At 35.4% G+C, this 22,779-nt stretch overlaps 1 pseudogene; it reads right to left on the bottom strand.

The window, feature by feature from the left end:
- Positions 1–359: 359 nt before the first annotated feature.
- LOC112650173 (transmembrane protein 258-like) lies at positions 360–22,323 on the bottom strand (annotated as a pseudogene).
- Positions 22,324–22,779: the final 456 nt, after the last annotated feature.

Here is a 22,779-nt window from a genome sequence, read left to right as displayed (position 1 = left end):
TCAAGTGTGATTCTTGGACAGGCATCATCATTGTCATCATAGTGGTGGGATCTGGAATATGCAGACTCTTGGGACTCACCTCAGACCTAGTGGATCAGAATATGTATTTTATCGAAGTCCCCAAGTGATTTGTATACAACTGTTTCTGTTTGTGTATTTGTGTCTGTTTGTGTATGTTTTACTAGACAAGAGATTAGTATAAATCAATAAGAAAAAGAGAAATATCTCAACATAAGATTGCAACAATTGGACCCAGAACTTACAGAAAAAGACTTAAAAAGTCAATAATCTTATAAGGAGAGGTTCATAGTCATTGGTAAATAGAAGAATTAAAAATTTTTTTCATACATCTGCCTTTATTGTGAGCAGCAGGTGGGAGAGACACTTCCATCAATAGAGGAGAAATTAGTTTACAAAAGTAGAGATTCAGTGAGGCCACCTGGTTGGAACTTTGGGAGATATTATGTAGGTGCTGACCCAGAACAGCAAAAAGGGAAATACAAAGCCCATATAGAGCAACACCACCAGGGAGATGGGAAGGCCTTTGTAGAGATCCCGAGTGTACTTGGTGGGGATAGCCTCTCAAAAGAAGAACCAGGTGGTGAAGAACATGCCAATGGCCAATAGCACCATAGTCAGATGGGAGAGAGCATCCAGGTTCACTGAGCTAGTGTATCTGCTCATGGCCTCAGCTCCATTTTGCCAGGAACAAGGTAATCCATTGCTTTGCCACTGGAATAGAAAAATGAAAATTATATCAAGAGATATCATTTTAGATACATTATGAGCCTGGATAACGCCACATATTTGGCAGAATGTGAACTACAGGAATCCTCATATTTTGTTGTGGGGATAAAAATTGCTGCAGAGCTCCTTGAAAGCACTGAAGCAGTATTTGGTAAAATTAAATATTTATAGGCTCTTTGAGCCGGCAATTCCAGTCCTAGACCCATACCACAAAGTCTATAAGGAAACACACACAGATTGATTAGTGCAGTGTTGCTTGTGATATCAACAAGCTATAGACGGTCTGGGCATTCATAACTTCATGATGGATGGATGCGTCTGGTAGGTGTACACTGTGGAATACTACACAGACATATTAGACAATGGATTAAATAAACACACATGTTGAAAACAACATGCCTTATAGGAAAGCAAAAACTAGCTTTATAGCATCGTTTTTGTGAGTTAAAAAGATAACAGAAACCATTCAATCTATGAGACCATATAGAAAAGAAGCATACACATCAAACACATTGGAATAGTTTACTATTTTAGGGAGGTAAGGAATGGGAGTGGGAAATAGGTAAAATATACCAAATAATTAAATTCAGAAATGGACTAACGGTAGTAATTTGCTGTGAATTAAGGTGCATAATTAACTTTAATGGAAGAGAGAAAGACAGAGACAGAATGTAAATTATAAGAATTTTAATGTAAATTATATTAAAATAATCATGCAAATTATAATGCAATTATGTACAATTTAAAAGTCAATAGCCCCTATTTCAAGAGTTTTGAAATCTGACATTGCCCAGTAAAATAATATAATGCTTAGAAGTGATCCTTCGGAAGGTTTTATTTTTAAAATTTTATTTATTTATTATTTATTTATTTATTTATTTATTTATTTATTAAGATTTTATTTATTTATTCATAAGAGACATAGAGGGAGAGGCAGAGACACAGGCAGAGGGATAAGTAGGTTCTTCACAGGGAGTCTGATGTGGGACTCGATCCCTGGAACAGGGATCACACCCTGAGCCAAAGGCAGACACTCAACCACTGAGCCAACCGGGTGCCCCTCTCCTAAACATTTTAATACATCTTCATCATATTAATACTTTGCCATCTAATCTCAAAGAAACTTTTTAGTCATGGTTGTATTAAAATAATCTATAAAAATTTAAATTTTGTTGAGATGCAGCTAAGCCTTATCTTTTCAGACTTTTGGGTTGATTACACGAGGGTTCAGCTGTCCTGCTTCTGCATGTACTCATATGGTTAAATCCTGCTGCCCACAAGTGAAATTCTGTCCTAATAGAATCTTGCCCTTGCTCTTGTCAGACTGTCTTTGCTTTAGCTACTTTGAAATCTCTGCTTCCCTCTTCTCCAAATGTTTTCCAGACATATAAACGCAAACAATTATGTCTGTCAGACTGATGGCTAGAAAATCCTAAAACCATATTTATAATAGTTGGGTGTGGCAACACTTGTCTCATTTAAATATAGGTCAATGAGTTCTGTTACAGAAGTTAACAAAAATGTTTCCAATCTTCCTCTTAAATCTGTATTCTTTCAGTTCTTATCATGAGTGCTTTAATTTTAGAAATGCTGTCTGTTTTATTAAGTATTATTAATGATGAGTATTCAGATGATTTATTTCTAGGTGTCTTTTTATATATACCATTTGGCCATTTATTTAACAACATGAAACACCTCCCATGTACTTAGTGTGATACCAGGGGCCAGGGATGTCTGTGGGAATAAGGCTGCTTCTGTGCTCCTAGGAGCTTACAGAATGTGGAGAAAGGGGTAGGAAACAGTGCATAAAAGCCTATGTAGGCAGGGCAGTTGGTGAAGTACAAAGTGGTTATTTCTACCTGGAGAGACTAAGGAAATAAGAGGTAAAATTTCAGCAGATTCATGGAGAAAGTGACCAGACAAGGTATGTTTTCTGGTCCTCATTAACTCTGGTCCTGGCTCCCTTACTTACTTTCTTAATTACTTAATTTTACTCTTTTATTTTTCACTTGATTAAAATGACTCCTGAGCACACAAAATGTTTCTATAATCTAATGGACAGCATTATTTTTGTTAAGAAAAAAATCACTTGTAGAGAAAAAAAGAAAACCATTGCACGCATAGCTCTTTTCACCACTTGACTTTAATAAAAAGGTAATTACTTTGGCCTTGGAAAATAACAAGATTTCCACATAGTTTCCATCACTTAAGGGATTTCTTATTCCTGTATCATTGACTCCCCTAATACAAGTCTTCTCCAGCCCCTATAAGTTATTCTGTTTCAGCATCTTCTGCAGTGGTGCACAGGGCATGAGGCAGTTTTAGCAGGACCTAGATGGATTCCTTTTTTCCTTCTTTTTTTCTGAGATATAAGTATATTTTAATATCCATTGGACAAAAAAATATGGCACCATTCAAACATGCAGTTTTATAGAAAGAATTAGGCCAGACTGAAGTCTGTGACTAAGTAAAAAATAGGAAAATAAATGGTAAGTGAATAATAGCAGGAGTGATATATAGAAATGGAAAAATTGTGAGGGTACATCTTAGGTGGCTAAAGTGTAAAAAATTCTAGACTAAGTGTTTTTTTTTTTTAATATTTTTTATTTATTTATGATAGTCACACACACACACAGAGAGAGAGAGAGAGAGAGCACACATTCAGTGTTTTTATGAAATCTGTTTACTGATGGGAGATCCTGAGACTTTTCAGAGCCTGAAATGTCCACTGAGGTATGGCAAAGAAGCCCATGTGAAAATGTACTAAGGATGCTCAGAATTTGTCTGAGATACAAATTAAGTCCCTTGGGATAATGAACATGGCCCATAGGACATGCATTTACTCCTGCATGACAGGAGGGTTCAGTTGATGATGAGCAAAAGGAAACCACAATGACTGGAGGATAAGAAAGATTCCCACAAGTGACACTGAGGCTCCTGCAGAATGAAATCTCTCACCACATGGCTGACTTTCCAGTACAAGTTATGCTAGAAGAAATACTAAATCATCTAAATCATCTTTCTCTTCCTTCAGTAGACAGTGGCTTGTAAATCATTATCTTATGAAGAGACTTTCAAAGAATAAAGATTGAAATGAAATAGGAAAAGCATAGAAGTGTATCAAGCAGTCAATTAATATAAATTATATGTGTGTGGATTTGTGTGGTATTTGCCAGCTTTGAAAGTTGTAATTTTTTATTTATTGTAAACAAATATTTACTCCTGTACTTAGTTCCTTGAGGGATTTTGTAAAAATTATATGTTGTTCTTATTGTTCATATATATTGTTCATTGTAAGCACAGAAGTAAATATCTATGAGATGCAATTCAGTGATCCCTAGAAGGAAGAGCAGGGGATGGGCCTTCTTCCCTCTTCCTCTTCTTCTTTTTTTTAAAAATAGAATTTTGTTTATCTTTTATCCAGGTGTAGTCTTAACTGAAATTCAAATCTTTATTAATTATATTTAGTTTTAAAGTGTTAACATAACATTAGCCATTTTACCTAGTTTTTAGTGGACAAATCAAAGGCATGAACTATATTCACAGGGTTGTGTAACCATTATTTCTCTCTGTTCCCAGAAGTTTATCATCATCCAAAAAAAAATTCTGTAATCATTCAGAATATTTGTTGGGAGTAATGAAATACCATGAAGCAATAACTCCCCATTGCCTCCTCACCCCTGGCCCTGATAACCTCTAATCTATTTTCTGTCTTTTTAAATTTTCCAATTAAATTATTTGTATTTTGCGTAAATACAACCAAACAATATTTGTCTTTTTGTGTCATACTTACTTTACTTAGCAAGTTTTCACAATTCATCCATGTTGTAGCATGTATCAGGTTCCATTCCTTTTTGTGGCTGAATAATATTCCATTGTATAGAATTAACACAGTTTATCCATTCATCTGTTGAAGGATCCTTGTATTTAGCTAGTGTGAATAAAGCTGAAATGAACTTTGAACATATAAATGTCTTTCAGTCCATGTTTTCAATTCTTTTGGGTTTACATCTAGAAGTAAAATTATTGCATCATATACCAACGTTTGGCTTTACAAGGAACCATCAAACTATTTTCCGCAGTGGTTGCACCATTTTACATTCCAACAAGCAATGTATGAGAGTTCCACATTTCCATATCCTAGCCAACACTTGTTATTTTCAATATTTTTGAAATCAATTCAAATTGAAATTTTGAATATCAATACTGTAACCCTCCTTATAGATGTGAACTGGTATCTCCTTGTGGTTTTGATCTGCATTTTTCTCATGACTAATAGGGTTGAGAACCTTTTCATGTGCTTATTGGCAGTTTGTAGGTCTTCTTTGGTCTGTTCAGGTCTCTTACTCCATTTTACATGGAGTTTTGTTGTTGAGGTTTAGAGCTTCTTTACGTTTTGGATGTTAAACCCTTATCAGATGCATGATGTAAAAATATTTTCCCCATTCTGTTGGTTGTATTTTTTACTTTTTTAGAGATTTATTTATTTATTTTGAGAGGGAGAGTCAGAGACAGAGAGAGAAAACATGATCGAAGGGAGGGGCAGAGGGAGATAATCTTTCAAGTTGACTCCCCACTGAGTAAGGAGCTCCATAAGGTGCTGGATCTCACAATCCATGAAATCATGACTGAGCCAAAGCCAAGAGTTGAACGTTTAACTGACTGAGCCACCTCAAATGCCTCTTTTTACTTTCTTGATAATGTCCTTTGATGTACAAAATCCTTTTTTAACTTTGGATGAAATCAAATTTGCCTATTTTTTCTTCAGTTGGTCATGCCTTAGTATCCTAAGAATCCATTGTCAAATCCATAGTAATGAAGATGAATCCTTTTGTTTTATTCTAAGAGTTTTATGGTTTATTTAGGTCACTGATTCATTCTGGATTGACTTTTGAATATGGTATAAGGTAGAAGTCTAGTTTCATTCTTTGGAATGTGGAAATCCAGTTGTGCCAGCACCATTAGTTGAAAAAACTGTTCTTTCCTCCATTGAACAGACTTGGTGCTCTTGTCAAAAGTCAACTGGTCATAGATGTATAGGTTTATTTTTATTATAAACTCTCAATTCTATTTTTTTGGTCTATATGTCTACCCTATGCTGGTCTTAAACTTACTTTTGTATTTTTTTCTTACAGTGGTCTCGTCCACAAATTAATTATGTGCATACCCTCTCAACCTGAATCTTCCAGTTATATTATCTAAGGACCTCTGAAGATTTATTTTCATAGTTCTGTTTTGTGCTTTGGTTTGTGTCTCTTTTGAAGTTATAAACAATGCCATCTATTTGTTACCATTTGTTCTACATATACATGTATAATAACATGTATAAATATATACCTCTATATATTTATACAAATATTTATACAAACCAGTGACAGTACATAGTTTTATCCTTACTAATCTTTAGCTAGCTCTCTCTATATAAGGGGCAAATTTCAAGGAGCTGTTTGTCTAGATCTGGATTTCTCTACCTTAAATGTACTTATTATTTAAAAAAATATTATTTGCTATTACATAGCTTATTTGCTCAAACTCTGTCATTGAGTTGAGGTCGTCCAATTCTATTGATTAGCTTTCATTATACTCTATTTGTTTTATATAATTTCTTCTATTTTTATATAGAAAATCTTAAGGTGAGTAGCAGCAACAACAGTGAAAAGTTGGCAGTAGGAAATAAGTGAGGAATTAAAATAAGCAAAGAATTGGGATCCCTGGGTGGTGCAGCGGTTTGGCGCCTGCCTTTGGCCCAGGGCACGATCCTGGAGACCCGGGATCGAATCCCACGTCGGGCTCCCGGTGCATGGAGCCTGCTTCTCCCTCTGCCTGTGTCTCTGCCTCCCTCTCTCTCTCTGTGTGACTATCATAAAAAAAAAATTATTAAAAAAAAATTAAGCAAAGAATTAAAAGGCTTTCATTGACTTGTATATACTGGTGGAAGGTGGCTTTTTGGCTATTGGTATCTTGCATCACTGGGGTCTGTGATTATTGTATATGAAGGAATTAAAAACACAGTCTTCTCTGTGTCTATAATTAGGAGTATTACCCTTGAATACTACCTTCTTGTTAATGATATGTCTTTTAAATAGTTTGCAGATAAGAGGCTGGTAGTCCAGAGTTGCAGTTGCTCAAAAGATGAGAATCTAGGATAGTAGATTTCAATCACTGTGTCTTTTACTAAGATTTTTATGTGTGTCACAGAAAAAAAATGTTTTGTAATTAGATAAATTTGAGATAAACTTATTTATATAACAGTTTTGTTTCTTCTTAATTATAATTTTCTCAGAATCTTTCATGCAAGATGTCCATGATAAGAGAGTGTAGCTTGCAGCCTTCCATAGCTAAGATATCAGAAACTGATCTGCATAAGACAGCTATGTAACACCGTTTCGGATAACACAAATCTAGAAAAATATATCTAGACCCTTTTTTGGAAGATTGAGGGACAAATTATACTGAATAGGAGAGATAAATAATAGTATGACACCACAGAAAGAATGACTTTAGGTTTTTTATAGCAGAAGAACACCCAATAATTATTAAATATAAATAGAGTCAGGTTAAAAAAACAAAAAGAAAAGGAAAAACTAAATGGGATTAGACCAAAACGGTGATCTTCATCAACTGATTTGGGGCTGACATACACATCACTTTAGAAATGGAGGAAAACCTGGTTCTTGGCTATGTTAGATTACTATAATTGGAAAGGATAGCAATGCAGCTTAGTTGTAATAGTTTTCACATTGCACAAATTTGGTTTGTCTTAGGCATGTTTATTCAATGCTTATATGTATAGTTGCTGTATCTCTCTGTGCAACACCAGTATTAAAATGTATTATGCATGAAAGGTTCCAATGAAAGGAAAGGCTACAGAGGAATCTGGGTAGATAAATTATCTAAGGGTTTTTTGACAGTAAACTCAAAATACAACACAGGGAAAAGCATAACCTCTGTGATTTTTTTTAAAGACTTTATTTATTTATTCATGAGAGACACACACAGAGAGAGAGAGAGGCAGAGACGCAGGCAGAAGGAGAAGCAGGCTCCTTGCAGGGAGCCCGAAGTGGGACTCGATCCCAGATCTTCAGGATCACGCCCTGGGTTGAAGGCGGCGCTAAACCACTGAGCCACCCGGGCAGCCCAACCTCTGTGATTTTAATGTAAAACTGGGAATGTCTTCAAGATGGACAATGCCTTTGTTCCTCAAGTCTGCTTTCGTGCTGCATAAATTTCATATAACATTTGATCTTAGAGCTGCAAATAGTTTTTGTTTGAGAGCTTACTAATTTTAACTTGAAGACTTTATTTTTATTATTTTTTTAAGATTTACTTATTTATTTATGATAGACAGAGAGAGAGAGAGAGAGAGAGAGAGAGAGGCAGACAACAGGAGGAGGGAGAAGTAGGCTCCATGCCGGGAGCCCGACGTGGGACTCAATCCCGGGTCTCCAGGATCGTGCCCTGGGCCAAAGGCAGGCGCTAAATCGCTGAGCCACCCAGGGATCCCCTAACTTGAAGACTTTAAATGATCAGTGAATTGCTCATGCTTTCAAGTTGGCCCCATGCTTTTCTGGGGGATAGATAGTATCTTTAAAAATTTTCAGTATTATATCCCCTATGAATGTCATTCAAGATAACAAATTTCAGTTAGCCTACAAAAGTAGCTTGTAGTCTTTTTAGAATGTAAAATAATATTAGGGTAAATCTTTACCAGCTATTGATGATGTGATAAATATAGATTATAATAAAACATTTCTTTTATAAAATAAACAAGCCACTTCTGTTGAGGAGTGAATGTGAGATCACTATGCAGATCCATTGGCAGGGTTCATTGCCTTTTGTTGCTCTATTATATAATTCAGAATGAAAATAGGATCCTCATTTTATAGTTGACTATTTTATATTTTTGGAATTGTTCCATAGTAATGCAGCAGGAAGGAAAAGAACTTATAATAATACAGAGATTTTATTTTATTTTATTTAAGATTTTATTTATTCATTCATGATAGAGAGAGAGAGAGAGAGAGAGGCAGGCAGCGACACAGGCAGAGGGAGAAGCAGGCTCCATGCCGGGAGCTGATGTGGGACTCCATCCTGGGACCCCAGGATTGAGCCCTGGGCCAAAGGCAGGCGCTAAACCGTTGAGCCACCCAGGGATCCCTTAATATAGAACTTTTAATATCCCAAATAGATTAGCTCAAAGTATCAGATATTTAATTTTTTTTAATCAGATAGGTGTTTGTTTTTGTTTTTGTTTTGTTTTGGTTTGTTTTTACTTTTGTTCATTTCTGGCATAATTAAACAATTGTGGATTATAATCATGTTTAGGTTTATTTATTTTTTATTTTTTAAAGATTTTATTTATTTATTCATGATAGTCACAGAGAAAGAGAGAGAGAGGCAGAGACACAGGGAGGAGGAGCAGGCTCCATGCAGGGAGCCTGACATGGGATTTGATCTCCTGGATCAGGATCGCACCCTGGGCCAAAGGCAGGCGCCAAACTGCTGCGCCACCCAGGGATCCCTCATGTTTGGGTTTAAATCTTACTCTTAATCATCTTGGGAAGTAAGTCATTCCCTGAAAATTCTTTGCCTTTTTTTCCCCCTTAACTTTGGTGGCGTACCCTTTCCCAGATCTCTCAGGTATTCATTGTCATGCTTGCTTTTCTCCATTGATCCCACTCTTAGGAATGGATCTGTAACTTGAAATGTAGGCTACAGTGTAAATATGACTTAATCACCCAAAATGTTATAGAGCATTGAGACAGCACTGTAGATTAATTTTGGAGAAATTTCATGCATCGCTCAGGACAGTTTAAGCATATATTTGGTGATTTATCTCTGTAATATTATTTACCAATATCTATTTATAGAATTCCAATAATATTGTAAGCCAGGACAATATGCCTGAGGATAAGAAACATTTTAGGTCTCTGATAATCATCCCTCTGGCTCTAAAGATGGAGTTCCTACTTCCAAATAGTCATGAGAATTTCTGAACCTCAGAAAGTCATGTTCTAGCCTTCTGAAAGGGTCTTTTCTCTTTTCAGCCTTTATAGATTCCTGTCCCTAGAGCCCTTCCACAGTGGCAAGCTGAGTTTTGAATTATGGTTTTATTTATTTACCAGTGGGAACTTTTTAAGCTATGAAAACATGTTGTATTTGGTTTGCATTTATTTAAAACACATGTGTCATATTTATTGATTCTGGAGAAAGCATTTATAAGTAAAAAAAAAACTTTCTGTAGATATTAAAGAAACAAATTAATCTTTTGGACAATATGCTTGGAGTCATGATCTCTTAAGGTTCAGGGTTCCTTGGCTGGAGAACAGCAGGTAAAACTTCTTAGTGGGAAGAACTGAGATGGAATACAAGAAGCTCAGAAGGAAAGTTGGTTTCTTTTGCACTTCTCATCCTGTCACTCATTAGCTGATCATTTTAGCAAATTTCTCCTTCCTCTCTTGACAGCTCAATCTGCTCTTCTGCCTTCAGACCTATTATCTGAAAATTTAAAGCATGGAACATAGAAAATAAGAAAAGATAAAGGTGAGAAGGAGCTCACCTGAAGAGAGGATGAATGATGAAGGAGGGGAATAGCTAAATGGTACTTTTTTTGAATTAATTGTATTCTTCCTTTTTTCTTTCCTGGGCTTCTGTTCACCAAAGAACTCTCCATTCTTGATCAATAGCAGTTTGATGCTGCCGCCATTTATCATCAGGAATAAGTTGAGCCTTCCTGCCTTCTGTTGTTTGGCGTTTAATTTTACCAAGCCCTGGATTTATTCCCTCTCATTTCCTCTTTGGAAATATTGCTTAGAAAGCAAAAGTAACTAACATTTGATTCAATTGGAATTTAATCTTCTGAGTTCTTCCAAGGCAATACTAGTCTCATTATAGCCTGTTTTATACAGACTCTGGAACGGCAGGAGGAAAAAGTAAGAAGAGGTAGGTAGGTTTCTAAATGCTAAATGATCCAATTATAATTAGTTTGTCCCAGATAACTCAAGGCCTAGGAAACAGAGACAGCCTACTGTAGTGGAACTTGCCTTGTTTTAGGAGAACAACCATCAGGAACAAAATTGTCAAGAAAAGAACAAAAATTTCTAGAAACAGGATTTTAAGTCAATCAGGGAAAAAACAGCAAATAAATGGATGATGCTGTAATGATGTAATCAGCAATGGCTTCTGGACTCAGGCTTTTGAATAAAACGTATTTTTGGACCTCAGAACCATTAGGAATATGTGAAAGAGGGAAATTTTCTCTGTCTTCTCCATTCTCTGTTTTTCATGAGAGTATAGATTAACAGGGTCAAACCTAGGTTATGCCTGTCAGCTGAATGAATGTACCTCAGTTTTGCTTAGGAAGATAAAGATGAAGGAAGGAAGATTTGAAGGAAGGAACACTGTGAAGGCAGGAAGAAGATTTTTGATTGACAATGAACAAATTCTGTCTCCAAGAATGTTTAATGTCAGTTTCTTAAGACAACTAAGGAACTGCAAAGTGTTATTTTCTACTTAATTTAGCAAATGGCATTCTAAGATTTGAGTAAGTTAAATGTGTAATCCCACATGGGAACTAACTAAACTGAAAGCAACACTAACCTACCAGTCAAATGAGACACAGTAGAACCAGTGACAGAATCAGGATCTAATCAGAGTCACTTCCTTTAGGCAAAGCTCGTATATTCAGAAATTGCTGAATTTCTGAAGAATAGAAAGTCATAAGTTACCATTAAACAAAAGAAGATAACAGTTGATATGTAGTTGAGATTATAAGGTAAACAGAAGAGAAAGCCAAAGATAGGATACACCTATCCCCTTTGCCTTTCTGGGAGGAATTTCTCTTGCTATCTCGACTCAAGGAATTTAGGGAAACTAAATGTTGCTTCTTTAAGAGAAAGTAAACCAAACTTGAGATTACAGTTACAAGTTAATTGCTGTATTTTTGTTTCTTGGTAGAAAATAAAACATTTTTTCCAAACTTATTTTCCTTTATTTATTTGCACAGTGAGTATAACCAATGTGTACCTGAGTTCAATATATTAATGATGTTTACTAGTCATGTGACTTGAGGCAAATAATATTTTTTAGCTCTTTTCCTCATCCACAAAATGGGAATTATAATACAGTCTTCTTAAATTTGTTGAAAAGGTATAAGGAGATTTTAAGATATTATAGGTTAAAAGAAGATTTTTAAGATAGTATCTAAAAAATTTGGACATGGATTATCAGTAAACACCATCTCTGAGAAGCTTTATTTTTTTTTTTAAGATTTTATTTATTTATTCATGAGAGACACAGGGAGAGAGAGGGAGGCACAGACACAGGCAGAGGGAGAAGCAGGCCCCATGCAGGGAGCCTTACATGGAACTCTATCCTGGGTCTCCAGGATCAGGCCCTGGGCTGAAGGCGGCGCTAAACCATTAAGCCACCCGGGCTGCCCTCTGAGAAGCTTTATGTAAGGTTATAAACTTACCAATACACAGAAAATACAAATAAAATGAAGGATTCTTCAAAAAACCAAGCCAAAATAAAAGGTCAGTTTTCCAGAGTGGTGCATTAGAAACGGCAAATACCCACCATTTGCTTCGACGTGGATGGAACTGGAGGGTATTATGCTGAGTGAAGTAAGTCAATCGGAGAAGGACAAACAGTGTATGTTCTCATTCATTTGGGGAATATAAATAATAGTGAAAGGGAATATAAGGGAAGGGAGAAGAAATGTGTGGGAATATCAGAAGGGGAGACAGAACATGAGAGACTCCTAACTCTGGGAAACGAACTAGGGGTAGTGGAGGGGGAGGTGGGCGGGTGTGTGTGTGTGTGTGTGACTGGGTGACGGGCACTGAGGGGGGCACTTGATGGGATGAGCACTGGGTGTTATTCTACATGTTGGCAAAATGAGCACCAATAACAAATAAATTAAAAAAAAAACAAAAGGTCAGTGCACTAACAGGATAATAAAATGATTGCTACTATTAATAATAAATTTTAGAAAGAGCTATTTATAAGACTTAGTGCATATCTGAAATAGTATTTTATGCTTGTAACTTCCAATGAGTTCATAATCATTTGCAAATAAAAAGTATATACGCTTTTTAAGGGAATCGGCAAGTAGAAACACCTGTATTTTGTTAGAGGAGGACTTTTCTATGTAGGTTTTGGTAATTTCCATCAGGCCTTAGAAGGAATTACAGAGGAGCAGAAATAAGGTCCTGGGTAGAAATTAACCCATTTGTAAAAGACACTTAACATTTATAAAGAAAATCTCAATCTGTTAGGGTGTCTTCCTCTCTGTACAAAGAAGAGGTGTTGAATAAATTTCCAAACGATGACTAAAACTCTTATCAATACTTACCAACTTAAATCTATATAAAAACAATATTCTTGTTTACTGTGTTTTACCTGGTAAACTCCCATAGCTGGCCTCCCTTCCCTAACCAACATTTCTTTTGTCTTTAGCTGGAGATGATATTTAAAGTGATGGCTGTGATCATTTAGGGGAACTATTCAGTGTTCCAGAATAGCTTCCATGTATACAGGAGGTATACATGTTATTAAACTTGTGTTTGTTTTTCTCCTGTTAATCTGTCTTTTTATTACAGGGCAGTCTCAGCCAAGAGCCTAGAATGGTAGAAGAAAACATTTTTTTCCTCCTCTATGGAATTATTAGAAATCCTATGTTTTGATATATATTTGTGGCTTTTTGTGTCGTGACCTATCAGCGAGTGGAATGTTACAGTTATAAAAATATTTTTTAGGTCATTGAAAATACATCATTATGTATGTATTATGTGTGATGCATATATATTATTCATTTGCCCAAATCCAAAGAATGTATAGCACCTACAGTAATCACTAAATTATGGATATTGGGTGGTGATGAAATCTCAGTGTAGGTTTATCTTTGGTGAAAAAATACACCATTCTGGTTAAGTGATGTTGCAAATGAGGGAGAATATGCATGTGTAGGGATGGTATCTCACAATTTTCTTGTAAACCTAAAACTATCCTTTAAAAAACAAAAAGGCTTTTAGAAAACATTAAACAACAACAACAACAACAAAATATTTTTATGTAATTCTGGTTGTTGTAATGATGTGCTGACTTTATCCATGCTACTAGACCACTAAATATAGTAAAAATAATAATGATTTTTAAGAAACTCTAGCAGGATTGTGATACTGATTCATAGGCAGATCTACCTGTAGTTTAGAAATATAAATACAAAACTACATATGGCAGATTTCCTTTATTAAGCTACTCTGATTAAAGCTACTTAATACACTAGTGAGAAAGCAATGTCTATGGAGATATTTTGAGATTGTTGACTAACAGATATTTCTCATTGTTCACCAGGATGGAGAACAATATATATGAGGAACCTCTTTCTGTCTCAGGAGCTCTCTGATTTATACTCTGCTCAGACAGGTATATAATGATTTGAAATATGTAGGGTTGTTCTAGAGATAAACAGCTGTATAGTCAAATGTTAGTTAATTTGGATTAAGAATTCCTGGAAAATAAAGTGACTTTTGTAAACATATCAGCTCTTTCTTGGCAAGTCTATTTGTATTCTACATATTGATTCATATTACACACATTATGTAGAAGTACCTGTTCACCTTAAAAATAAAACAACCAATTGCTTTACCGGCATGATAGGTTTATTCAGGAATAGCAGAATTACAACTCAAAATATGCAAGCTGTGGCAAACGATAGGCAAACTTGAAGGCTAAAAAAGAGGAATCTTACTTTATAGAGAAAAGGATGAAGTTGGGAAGTCAGAAGGGGAGTGTGAGTTCAGGATGGCAATGGACTCTCATTGGCTGAGTTGTGGTATTTTCTTATTGACTGGGCTCCCTGCTGGGCCAGAAATTCCTTCCTTCCTTTTGTAGTAGGTTTCTTCCTTTTGGAAATGCTCGGTGTCTCTGTTGGGGTCTGCAATTGACAACGAGTTGTGGTACATTATAGAACTCCCTCTTCCGCCCTCCCAACTTCATTTTAAATGGGGTTTCTTTTATTAAGTTTCACATCCATCTTATAATTCTTTCTTGCTACATTGGTTATTTGGGATATTAGGAGAGAGAAAGAGAAGCTTAAAATACCTACAGTTATTACTGGAAGCAAAAACATGTGACAGATAAAATAAGAATTGTGTGCATCTCTTGCCACTGGCATCATTATCAGCTAGGGACTTAGAAATGCAAATACTTGGGCTCCACCTCAGCCCTACTAGATCAGGAATTCTGAAGGTGAGGTCTGGCAAATGGATTTAACAAGCCCTCTAGGTGACTTTAATGCATGCTAAACTTTGTGAGTGACTGTTCTAAAGGACAGGGGTTCCATTGTAATAAGTATTGGGAAAATATGATTACATGATGGATATTTCAAGCACTGCAAAACAGAAGAGAGTCTTGACTGAATTAGAGGAAATTAATATGAAATTCAGGTCTTATGTGGCTTATAGAGGCTGAGAACCAATTAAAATCCCAAATTATGTCTTTCCCATATCTCCTCACAGACTACTCTTGGAATGTGCATAATTATTATGCAGTCCCAGCACATGCACACACACATACACGCATACATAATTCACATGAAAGAATGTAAACAAACCAAATAGAAGTCACTTTTGATTCTTAGTTGCTCTGCATTAGCTGTGTACTTCTTGTCTCAATTATTTAAAAAAAATCCTATTCAAATCTTGTTTCATACACATCTCTCAAAATGAAAGTACATTAATGAACATAAGAAAGAGAAAATTGCTAAAGAAATGACTACTGTAATACTGACGGCCTTCATTTCTATTTCTTTATACAAAGAGATCTTTTGGTTAGCCCCAGTAATATTTTAGTTATTTAGAAAAAAAATAGAACATTAAGTTGTCGTTTTAAAACCTCCCTTGTAAATATAGCATGCAATTAATTTTGCAGCCCAGGTACACAATTTTCACTTGATGGGAAATTAAGTTACATAAGGAGGTCATATTTTACATAATTTATTTTTGAATAAGTAAATGTATTTGCTGATATTTTGTTTCTACATAAATTTCTTAGATAAAGCAAAATTCACATTTTGTATCATTTAATGTGTGTGGCTTATTTAAAAAAATTTATTTATTTATTTGATATCAAGCACAAAGGAGGCAGGCATAGGGAGAAGTGGAACTTGGGCTTGATCCCAGGACTCCCAAGATCATGACCTGAGCTGAAGGCAGACACTTAACCAAGTGTGCTGCCTAGGTGCCCCTGTGTATGGCTTATTTTTAAAGGAACCAAGGAGCAAGGATCAAATAACACTGAAATTAAGTTGTTTTGTTAAACTGTTTGATTTGGACTAGTTTTAAATTTCAGGTTAATTTGCAAAGATAGCACAGAAAGTTCCAGTGTACCCTTTACCCAATTTCCCTTAAGACTAGCACTTTGTATAATTATGCTATGTTCTTTAAAACTGAGAAATTAACAGTGGTACAATGCTATCAACTAAACTACAGACTTTATTGAGATTCCATCAATGTTTCTGCTACTCTCTTTTCTCTGTTTTAAGATTCAGTTTAGGATCCCAGATTAAATTTAGTTGTTGTGTGTGCTTAGTTTTCATATCTGTGAAAGTGTCCCAGTGTTTTTCTCTTTTATTTATTTTTTCTCTTTTATTTTTATTTTATTTATTTTTATTTTATTATTTGTGTGTGTGTGTCTTTCTCTTTTAGAAGTAATTGGGAATTGGCACTTTTTCAGAAGAAATGGGTAGATATTTTTAAGAGCCCCTCACTTTTGCTTTTTTTTTTTTAAGAGTTTTTAAATATATAATTTATTTTTTCATGAGAGACACAGAGAAAGAGGCAGACACAAGCAGAAGGAGAAATAGGCTCCCTGCGGGGAGCCTGATGTAGGACTTGATCCCAGGACTTCGGGATCATGACCTGAGCTGAAGGCAGATGTTTACCACTGAGCCACCTGGGCGTCCCCTTCAGTTCTGCTTTTATAATGTTTTCTCATGCACATATAACAGACGTGAGTTCATACTGACATCTCTGACTCTTAATTCACCTCAGAAGTCATCCTACCCTCCTTCTACTTCCTTTTGCTTTTTTGTAGCCTCTTTATCTTTTATGATAAACCGACTCTAAATACCTGTAATTTGTACAATCCTGGTATACATGTAAAGTAACTAAGAAATGCTAGCTCTTACCCCTATGAGATACAAATTTACCATCTAGACTACAGAGCTCACGAGTGGTTCTCTTTGTCTCTAGTCTGATGGCATCCAGTGAAAACGTTGGTTGCCAAACTTTCTGAGTCAACTCCTTTTTGCCTACCCCCTTTGCTTTCTTGTTTTACAATTGTAACACAGTTAGATTGTTTTTATGGATTAAAATAATGGTTCAGTTGTATTATTTCCAGCTTCCCTTGCATTATTTACTATCAGTAATGCTAGCTTTGCTATACAGAATTTCTAAGTATGAATATATATCTCTGTAGGCTTTTTTTTTTTTTTTGTCCTTTGGTATATTTGTTCATCTGTATGCTAATGTCATTTATTTTATTTTTTTAAATGTTTTATTTATTCATGAGAGAGAGAGAGAGAGAGGCAGAGACACACACAGGAAGAGGGAGAAGCAGGCTCTATGCAGGGAGCCTGATGTGGGACTCGATCCCGGGTCTCTAGGATCACACCCCAGGCCGAAGGTGGCATTAAACCGCTGAGCCACCCAGGCTGCCCTGCCATTTAGTTTAAATAAAACTTTATAAGAATCGATGTCTGCTAGGAGATGCCTTCCTTCATTCTCATTATTTCAGCTTTATGAATTTGAAGAATGCTTTTTAAATTTTATGAGAAAGCCAATTCAGATATTAATGGGATATATTTTATGAATATTGTCATCTTCATTGTACAGTTTTCCTATCCATTAAGATAGTGTATTTCCACATTTTACATATTCCCTGATGTCCTTCCATAATATTCTGTACATTTTAAGTAATTCTTTTTATGATTTTTGTTAGTTTTATTTCCAGTTATCTATAGGTTTTTTATTATAATAATTTTAAAAACATCTATTCCTAAATGTTTCTTACCAGGTTATAGGGAAAGATGGATTTTTGGGTAGTCAACTTTCAGACACTTATACAGTTATCACTTATAAGCTGTGATAATTTGTAGGTTCTCCTGGATTTTTTTTTATGATTACATTGCACATTTAGTGGACAACTGCACTTTTGCTTCTATTCTCATCTTGAAATCGGTCTCAGTCTCTCTCGTACTTTGTTTTGTTGCATTACCTGAATTTTGTAATATCATGGTAAAGAGAACAATAATAGCAGGCATAGTCTTGCTTCTAACTTTTAAAAGTTGTCTTTTGACACATCACCAATATATGTAGATATGATTTTTTGACAGATTTTTTTATTGGTTAAAAAGTTAAATTTATTCCTTATTCACTGAGATTTTTCTCTTAAATCGTGAATCATTAAACTTTCACCAACATTCCTATGCATTTATTAATAAGGTCATTTGACTTCTGATTTTTTACGGTTCAGTTTGGTGAATTACTTAAAGGATTGCTCAAGATTAAGATAGCTATTATATTCCTCTGATTAAATTAGATGTAGTAATGATTTACTCACTATTTTTTTGTGTATTTTTTTATTCAGTTTGCAAATATTTAGGATTCCCGCATAAAAATTCACAGGTAAAATTGGCCAACAAAGTTGCTGGTTGTTTGTTTTGGTATTTTTGTTTTGTTGTGAGGTGTTTTTGCTGTTTGCTTGATTTTGGCATCAAGATAATGGAGTTTTTGTAAAATTAGTTACATTACTATCCATTTCAAAGAGCGGTATGTGATATTTCTGGTTTCTTCTTTAGGGGCTCAGAAATAGGGAAGACAGGTGTAAAGCTCAGGTAAGGAAAATATGTGATATGTGATATGTCCCTATCCCAGTTCTGGCTTTAAGTAGGCTACCAGAATTTAGATGCTTTTCCCAGAAAAACAGAGCATAATTATTAGGAAAAACAAATAAATATGAGTGTTTTTATACACCTATGTTTATAAATTTAAAGATTTGTACCTGATACACAAACAATTGAAGGACTCTGTGTGTGTGTGTGTGTGTGTGTGTGTGAGAGAGAGAGAGAGAGAGAGAGAGAGAGAAGAGACAGAGAAAAGGTGTGAAATCATATGAGACATAATAGACATGCAGGAAGGATAAATCAGGAGAGAAACAAAACAGAAAAAAATCATTCAGGAATTCTGTTTGAGTGAATTTTGGCTTTACTACTTACTGAAGGAATATTAGGATGAAGGAGAAAACCTTACCAGGATATGTGACAGGGAAAGGCACTGTATGAAAGCATTTTAAAATTATTCCTCCACCCCTGAGAAGAACTATCTCATAAAATTAATAAACTTATTTTCATTTAAATGCATTACTTTTAAATTTTTATTGTTGCCTCTTCAGCACTCTTGGGCAAAAATGTATTATTACCCCTTTGGATTTGCACCTGGTCAATTCCCTAGGACTTTGTAACTATCTGCTTCCCCAGATGTGCTGAACAGCAGTGATCCAAGGATCATTTATCTTCCTTAAATAGCCACAAAATAAAGTGAGGAAAATCAAAGAAAGTCATTTCTTTGACATCTAAAATGTGCATTACTTCCAAAAAGAAATATATAATAATTATAGCCAAGAATAAAGTTGTTATAATCTTTAAAAACATAAAATTACTAAAATCATGCTTTACTCAATCCAACTCTTGTCTCTCATAGACTCATTATGCATGCTCCTTTAAGAAGAGCAGATGTTCAGGAATTATTTTTTATTTTCCACCAATTAAGTAATGTAACCTTGGCACAATATCTATATTTGGCCATCCGAAAGGAATGCTTATTAGTATCAATGTAGTATGCAGTAGATGCCTAAAAAGCAATAGAAGATTCATATTCCACCCCATAGTTCATGATCTACAGTCTTGATAAGAATATTTGGAAAATACAGTGGAAGTACAACAAATCTGGTGTCTGAGGGTCAGAGAATAGATTTCTTTTCCCTTATAGTTCTTTTATCTCAATCCTGTTACCACATTTGTCAGTTTTTAATATGCGATATGTATCTTTCACAATGAAGAAATGCTAATAGCTATTATTCACTTGCCTCTGAAAATTTAACTACCTCTATCCACTAGTGAGTGGGATTACTTATGTGTGTGGGTTGAGACCTGCTGTAATTAAAATTACTTAACAATGTGTAATTTTTATTCAAAAAGAATTGTCTGTGCTTTGGGAGTCCCTTTGCAGCCATATGCTCTAGTATGATTATTAGATATATAAGGACAGTGTGTATGACATAAAGGTACCATGAGAACACAAAGGGATAGAATTTTTGTTATATTAACAATCACAGTCTTATTAACACAAATTTTAGAAAAAGAAAACTAGGGTATTGGCTGTCATATAGAAAAATGGTTTGATAAACTTTGCTTGCTCCACTGCAAAGAAAAAAAATGAGACAGGAGTTGAAAATAGGTAGACAAAATTTTTTTAGATCTGAGTAGTTAACAATAAAATAAATACTTACCTCAAATAATCTGTGGTTCCTAATATGCTTCACCTGTAGTTAAAACACAAATTTCCTCATAGACTGGCTTATTTGACCATATCTATATAATAAATATGTAATGTTTTGCAACTATAATTTGGTGAATGTTTAAGAGATGGAAGCAAAATAGACACAAACTTAGTATTTTAAATAAGTATTAAATATCAAATGGCATATTTTCACATGAAGTCAGGAAGAGAAGAAAACTGAGCTGAATACATTAATTCATCCTTTTATAACGCAAAGGGAGCCTGCCATACTCTGCATCTTTAAATGTTCTCTAGAAGAGGATGCCAGTTAGTGAACAAATGAAAGGTGAATATAGGGGTTGCTTCAGTGTAGTTTCACAGGACAGCTGCACAGTACTTCAGCATAGATTTGTTACATAGATCTGGTTTCCTTTGCATTTCTGTGTACTTCTGTGTCTTTTATATTTCAATAATTACAAGCTATGATTTGAATTAGTATCAAAAATATGAGAATGATAGTTTTAGTGTTTTAGTAGGTATCAGTACTGTGACTGGCAGCTGTAAGGTGACATTACAGTAAAATAATGAGTTTTGAAGGTTTACATCATAATAGGTACATTCCTCACACATATAAAAAGCTGTTTACTCTTTACATCTTCAGGAAAATAATCTGTTATAAAATAATACTTAAACTTAAGTATCAAGTCTGGAAATCTCTGAAAAGCAAGATGCTAGACAGTCTGGTTCGTCTCATACTGTCCCATCTTCATTTCAAGTCACTATGAGCAAGGTGTGCCACTGTGAGAGAACTGGGACCATTCTGTTAACTTCTTGCTTACTTTGCAAGCTCACATTTAACCCAGCACACATCCCTCTCATCACATTTGGCAGAACACCCAGTGTTTGTAGTTTGCCAGGGCACCTTCCACCACACAAACCTTGGAGCTAAGTGATGCAGGAAATTGAGGGGAAGAACTTCTGTTGTTCAGTCCATCATGGTCACTGGTGATCAAGCTGAGTTAATCTCTCCCAAAACAAGCAGCCCCATCCATCCGAATGCCTGCTTCCTTACCTCCAAGCCAGACTGCTGGTCCTCGGCCATGGCTCCCAAGGGTGAGGGGCAATGTGCTAGGACTGCAGGGAGCACAGAGGCACTCCCTCCCAGGCACTCTCTGTTCTCTGGTGCAGTGAAGGAATTTTTTTGAAGGTATCTGCTTTTCCAAGAACCTTATTAATTCTCTACCACTCTTGAAACATACTTCCTTTCTCTCTGTAGTTGAATCATTTCCTTCTCCCTTGAAGTTTTGTAGCCATGCTGGAGCATCCCAGAACATCAAATACTGTTTTCAGATTCTAGGGAAACCCAGATATTATCCAAGAGCAAAAATGCGGCTGCTCTGAAAAGAAGTAAGGAGTGAAAGGGGGAAAAACTCTTTTTATGTATAGCAAAAACTACACAAATGTAAAAATTTTCAGAATACTATTTTGCAAAGTTATGTACTAAATCTTGCTTAGGTTTTTTGTTAGTTTTTGGTTTATTTTATTTGTTTGGGTAAGACAAAAAATGTACATCCTTAGGACCTAAGCAAAGGAATGTTTTTTCTAGAAATAACATTAATCAAGTAGAAGGATTCTTCAAAAAAATGAGAAAAAGAGGTGGGAAAGATTCAGACTGCACTTGAAAGGAAGTGCTTATTTTCATCAGTACAGACTGCTATAACAAAATACCTTAGAGTGGATGGCTAAAACAACATGTGTGTATTTCTCACAATTCTGGAAAGTAGGAAATCCAAGGTCACGGTACTAACATTGCCTGACTGGAGTGGCTTCATGGCTTGTAGACAACTGTCTTCTCTCTGTGTGCTCACGTGGCCTATCCTCAGGGAGTGCTTCTAGAGAGATCTGTGGTCTCCTCCTTTAAGAAAATTGCTAACTCCATCATGAAGGTACCACCCTCATGACCTCATCAAAAACCAACCACCTCCCCCAAAGCCTACATTTAGGTATCCTCATGTTGAAGGTGAACATTTCAACACGTGAATTTCAACAGAACACAAACATGCAGTCCATTGTGATGTTATTAGGAGCATTTTTTTTCAACTTAATGTAACTAACACACAATTTTCAGGTTTAAATTTATCATCCTGGCCATCATGCAGGCCACCATTGTTCTTTCTTCTGCTGTTCATGGCTGAATCTTAATCATGATCTCTCTTCCTTTCTTCAGTTATGTGGCTATCCAAATCAGCTACCATGGCATTTCTCCTAATATATCTTACCATTTTTTCAAATTCAGTAAGCCCAAAACTGAGCTTACCCTCATATTTTTTTCAAAACATCCTTCCTGGCATTCTGAATTCTCTGACTTGAGCCAACAATGACCTGGTCCACTCATTCCAGAGTTTCAGTCATCTTTGAAGTATTCCTGTAATTTCCCCTATCAAGTATGGTTCTCAAGTATGATATACTT

The sequence above is a fragment of the Canis lupus genome, chromosome 11 (genome assembly GCF_003254725.2).
Source record: "Canis lupus dingo isolate Sandy chromosome 11, ASM325472v2, whole genome shotgun sequence".
NCBI classification, from domain to species: domain Eukaryota; kingdom Metazoa; phylum Chordata; class Mammalia; order Carnivora; family Canidae; genus Canis; species Canis lupus.
The sequence above is the reverse complement of the archived record's forward strand: the minus strand, read 5'-3'. Positions and strand labels throughout refer to the sequence as shown.